Source organism: Nicotiana tabacum, chromosome 3 (genome assembly GCF_000715075.1).
Source record: "Nicotiana tabacum cultivar K326 chromosome 3, ASM71507v2, whole genome shotgun sequence".
Classification (NCBI taxonomy): domain Eukaryota; kingdom Viridiplantae; phylum Streptophyta; class Magnoliopsida; order Solanales; family Solanaceae; genus Nicotiana; species Nicotiana tabacum.
This window is the reverse complement of record NC_134082.1, coordinates 117,385,429-117,391,153: the sequence shown is the minus strand read 5'-3', so window position 1 is coordinate 117,391,153 and position 5,725 is coordinate 117,385,429. Positions and strand designations below refer to the sequence as shown.

Here is a 5,725-nt window from a genome sequence, read left to right as displayed (position 1 = left end):
CTGAGCTAGGCCAGTGCATACTGATAGAATCTGAGCCAAGGCCTCCTAAAGACCCGGAATCACAATGGGCACAGCTGGTGCCTGAGCTGGTGTTGCTGGAGAGTCCACAACTGGGACCCGATCCTGCATTGGGGAGGCTGGTGGATCTGCAAGTGCTGCCCTAGCTACTATACGGGCCACACCCCTACCCCTACCGCGACCACAACCACGTCCTCGGCCTCTAGTGTCCACAGCTGGTGGTACTGGTGGTCGTCGATCCTGACCAGTAGCGTGTGTCCTCACCATCTGTGAGAGAATAGAATAATAGAAGTTTCGTACTCGGATCAACAGATTCACACGACAAGAATTTCAAGAATATGGAGTTTTTTTTCCTAAAGGTTCTGCAGCCTCTCGAGGATAAATACAAACATCTCCGTATCGATCCGTGAGACTCTACTAAACATGCTCATGACTCGTGCGACCTATGTAACCTAGGCTTTGATACCAACTTGTCACGACCTTAAACCCGGACCCGGTCGTGATGGCACCTCTCGTGAAGATAAGGCTAGCTGACACAACACCCAATTCATTTTAAACAATTAAAATAGTACAATTAAGTCATTAACATATTTAAATCCCAAAAAGAAACAATGAAATAGTATAATTTGCAGAAAGACCAACACTAACCGGCATTGGGGTGTCACCAGTCATGAGCATTTAACATAGTTTAGGAATACGAAAAAAGGGACTACATAGTCTATTACAAAATCCAGTACAAGGGAAAGAAATAATGATAAGAGGGAGAAACACTGGGCTGCGAACGCCGAGCAGCTACCTAGTAGACTCCGAAAATCTGTTGGAAGCTATCAACCCTCGCTAGCAGGACTTGAAGCGCCTGAATCTGCACACAGAGTGTATGGAGTAAAGTGAGTACTCCAACTCATTGAGTAATAACAATAAATGAAGACTGAGCGATAAGAAATCACGTAAAAATATATCAACATGCTATAAAGAAGCAGTGTAAGACCAATAAAAGTAATGAAACAGTGAAAACATATAAAGTCGACTTAGTTCAAAATAAGTTTCTTTAAAACATCTTTTTAACAGCTAAACAATTAAATGAAAAGCAGCTAGAATAGATAAACACATAAAATCTGCCCCTCAGGCACAATGTTAACAGAATTAGCCCCTCGGGCAATAACATGGAACAACACCAACCCCTCGGGCTATATCTCATATCACAATGGGTGCCCGCGCTCACTGGGGATGTACAGACTCCGGGAGGGGCCCCTTACAGCCCAAGCGCAACATCAAGCCATCTCGTGGCATAATCAGTAGGCTCTCGGCCTCATATCAACAAGCCACCTTGTGGCGTACAATCTCGGGCCCTCGGCCTCATAATCACAAATCAGTGTATCACTGTTGCAACATATAGCCCAACCCAAAAGTATCCTCACAACATAGGCCCTCGGCCTTACTCAGTCAGAAATCTCTAAAAGCCACTCGGGCACAGTAAAATATGATGCTCAACCCAAAATATCATTTAAAGTATTAAAACAGAGTAAACATGGCTGAATTATGAAGACAATATAATATAGCATGACTGAGAATAGATATAAAATCAAAACAGTGAGGAAATAACAGTAAAAATACCCTAAGGATCCAAATAGTTGGCACGAGGCCCAAATATGGCATTCATCCCAAAACATGATGATAGTAAAAAGTTTTCAATCAATTACTCGGTAAAACAATCATTCGGGAAGGACTAAGTTACAATCCCCAACGGTGCATGACCCCACGCTCGTTATCTAGCATCTGCATCACCTCAATATAGCACAACGATGTGTAATCCAGGGTTTCATACCCTCAGGAAAATATTTACAATCATTACTCACTTTAATCTGATCCAAAATCTAGCCCGCGACGCCTTTTCCCCTCGAATCGGCCTCAACTCGCATCGAATCTATCCAAAATCAGAATCACGATGTCAAAATATGCTAAGGGAACAAAGCCCATGGGAAAATAATCAATTTACACCATAAATCCCAAAATTAACCAAAACCCGACCCCCGATCCCACGTCTCGGAATTCGATAAAATTTACATCAATAGATTCTTTGTCTCCCCATGAGTTCATACATATCAAAAGTCCCAAAATCTGACCACAAATGACCCCTCAAATCCTCAAGTTAAGGTCTCCAATACCAAACCCTAGTTTTCCAATTTTTAACCCTTAATTTCTATTAATCTTAGGCCAAATCAGTGAAATAATGCCATATGATCGATTATTAGGTTCAAAAATCTTACCTCCAGACGCTATCCCTTGAATCCCTCTTCAAAAACTCTCAAAAAGCTCCAAAACCAACTTGAAATAGTGAAGAAAAACTAAAAAATCGCGAAGGAATTCTTTTATACCTTCTGGCCCAGGCTTTTCGCACCTGCGGCCCTTTTACCGCTTCTGTGGTCTTGACCACCGCACCTGCAGTTTCCACTTATACGCCCAAAGTCGCATATGGGATCAAATAACCGCACCTACGGCGAGCTAAGCACTCCACATCTGTAACTACTCTCCTTTGAATCCTTGGCCGCATATGGTCCTCGCTTCGCATCTGTGGTGTCACACCTGTGGTCCCCAATCCACAGTTGCGGAAACAACTGAAGCAGAAAAATTCTGCAGCTTTACAAAAACTTCAAACTTTTCGTCAACCATCCGAAATCACACCGAGGCCCCCAGGACCTCAACCAAAAGCACAAAAAAGTCATATACTACTATTCAAACTTATATCAATCTTGATAACACCTCGAACAACATCGAATCAACCAAAACACATCGTATTCAATCCTAAGGTTCCCAAAATCTTCTGAATTACGCTTTTGATCAAAAAGTCTACCAAACCATGTCCGCATGACCTGAAATTTTGCACACACATCTCAAATAACAGAACAGGCCTACTGCAACTCCCGGAATTCCATTCCGACCCCAATATCAAAATCTCACTTATCAACCGGAAACGTCAAAATTCCAATTTCGCCAATTCAAGCCTAAATCTACTTTGTACCTCTAAAACACATTTCGATCACGCTCCTAAGTCCCAAATCACCTCCCGAAGCTATCTGAACCATCAGAACTCACATCCAAGCCCTTCAACACATAAGTCAACATCCGGTTGACTTTTCCAACTTAAGCTTCTTCAAAAGAGACTAAGTGTCTCAAACTTTACCAAAACCTCTCCGAACCCAAGCCAACCAACCCGGTAATACAAAAATACAACTGAAATAGGGGAAACATAGCGGTAACTCATGAAATAACCGGTCGGGTCATTACAAAAACCTAGACATATTGTTCTAGACCTGGCTTACTCGAGCGGACAACTCGAGCCAAGGGGGCAACTACCGGTAACCAAAAGGCTATCTGACTTTGTAACTGATCTGAACCTTGTTCTAAATTAGGGCATGACTCTAACAGAAAAGAAGTCACGCCAGCGTGCACTTTCCAGAAGATTTAGAATACTCAGAGAGAAGAAGGGTTTCGTAACAGTTTATATACAGTTCAAAGAAAATCAAAGCGGTAAAAAGCGGCAGTTAACACAATAGGCTCAAACACGTAGTAAATTAGATAATAAATAAAGTCAACTATAACAGTTATTCTAAGCTCAAATTCTTGAACCTGAACCAGAGGTTCTGGGCTTTTTCCCCATCAGAGTCGCCAGAGTTGTCACACCTCCTTTTTTCCGCAAGGGGATATAAGAGAGTTTTTCCATTTTAAGTGACATTAATAAAAATGAGATTATTTTATTTATTTCAGAGTCGCCACTTGGAATAATTTATGGTGTCCCAAGTCACTGGTTTATTTTAAATCCCAAATCAAGAAAAATTGACTCTATTTTTAATCCGCGAACACAGAAGACCGGGTAAGGAATTCTGTTAACCCGGGAGAAGGTTTTAGGCATTCCCGAGTTTCAAGGTTTTAGCACGATTGCTCAACTATTAATAATTGGCCTAATTATCTGATTTATTACATGTTTTAAACCTATTGCGTATTTTTAACTTTATACCGCTTTTAATGATTTATGGAGTTATTTCTGGAACAAGTCACGATTGCTGTACACTTGTTTGTTTTTGTACATATTGTGAATCGCATCATGGGAACCGTACCCACGATCTACAACATGTGTATTTTATTATTGTTCGAAGTTATGGTCGGGTCACATGAAATGCACACCCGAATTGGGGATTAAGTATCGTGACTATGCCACGGGAACCGTACCCATATTCATCATTATAATTTATTAATCATTAATCGCACCTAAAGCAAGCTACAATATTCATCTATTATTCTTAAGCTACTTTGAGATTGTTGTGATGTCGTGATTTATGGATATAACATTGGGGAAAGATATGTATGATTTTAGCTATTGCAAAAAAGAAAAGATGAGCTGGGTATTGGAATAAATTGGCCAGCATGTATCAACATTCTACAACCCAACAACTAAAGCCCCAAACTTATTATAGGGTCTAAACCTTCTCAATTTCAAATAAAAACATAAATACTATATTTCAAAACCACCCAACGGCCCAACTCCAAACCATTTGAGTTACCCGATTTTGCTCCTTTTTTCAAATCTTATCTGACCAAAATATATGTTCATCAAATATTATTCTAGGTGTGACGTCCATATCTCAAGCATTCAAATGGATTGCACATGAAATAAATAACTTGAAGAAAATATTTAAAGATATCACTATATATGACATCAAACTTTTAAAACTAAACAAATGTGTCAAACCCATGAAACAACTTTAGCTTCACGATTTTAGCATATTTGTAGCCACATAATAACAAAAATATTATTTTAGCTTAAACATTCATTAATTAATGTTGACAAAATTCCAGCAAATATCATAGAAATAAAAAGCAGAAATATTGAGAGAGGGAAAGAAGGACCTTGTATTAGTTGAAAACTCCAATTCAATGTATAATAAGCCAAGCGGTTGTCCAGTCTAGCAATAAAAGGAAAACAGGACATGGACAGAAAATTCTCGCTGAAAACCTCAACGAACGCATGTTAGAAACCTTGCCGTAAACTCGAACGGAGACCACACCTTTGACTGAAAAATACCTTCAACTAGGCTTACAATTCCGTCACTCTAGTGAGGGGGCCAATTTCTTTTGAAAAATGAGAGATTTGCCATCTTCTTTTTTAGGAAGGAGGGGGGGGGTCTCTTTTTTGGGGTTCTGCCATATCTCTCATTTAAGAGAGATTAGAAAAGAAATCTTGGGTTTGGTGGTTGTCCACTTAGATATCTTATGGAATATATTTTTTTAAATCTTTTGGGAAAAGAAGATATAGATTTTCTGAAGGGGGAGGGGAAACGGTTGTGGAGTTTAGCGAATTAGCAACATTTTTGTGTGGAGGGGGGGAGGTCTGTCGCTGGTTTTCTTTTGACAAGAGAGGGTCGAATTTTTTTGGGGGATTCTATGGTTGTGTCTTAGAGTTGGAGAAAATTAGGTTAGGGTTTGGGAGTAATGTGTATTTTATAGGTGAGGAAGAAAATGAATCTCAACCTTTGAATTGAAAGAGTTTTAACGGCTGATATATTATCTTTATTTCTAAAAGGGCTCATGGGTCAAGATATTTGGGATTCAAATTAAGCTGACCCAAATGAAATCAAAAGACCAAATCTACTTCTTTTTTCTTTATTTTTCTTTTGATTTTAAGTTCTAACAAATTAAATCCTAAATTAAA

The 5,725-nt window shown here is 39.5% G+C and overlaps 1 long non-coding RNA gene across 1 annotated transcript; it reads right to left on the bottom strand.

Moving 5' to 3' along the window:
- Nucleotides 1-608: 608 nt before the first annotated feature.
- Nucleotides 609-5,487, bottom strand: LOC107821767 (uncharacterized). Its single transcript, XR_001656231.2, has 2 exons — nucleotides 4,924-5,487; nucleotides 609-880 (listed from the first exon to the last, which is right to left on the bottom strand). It is a non-coding gene; the product is annotated as an uncharacterized LOC107821767 (long non-coding RNA).
- Nucleotides 5,488-5,725: the final 238 nt, after the last annotated feature.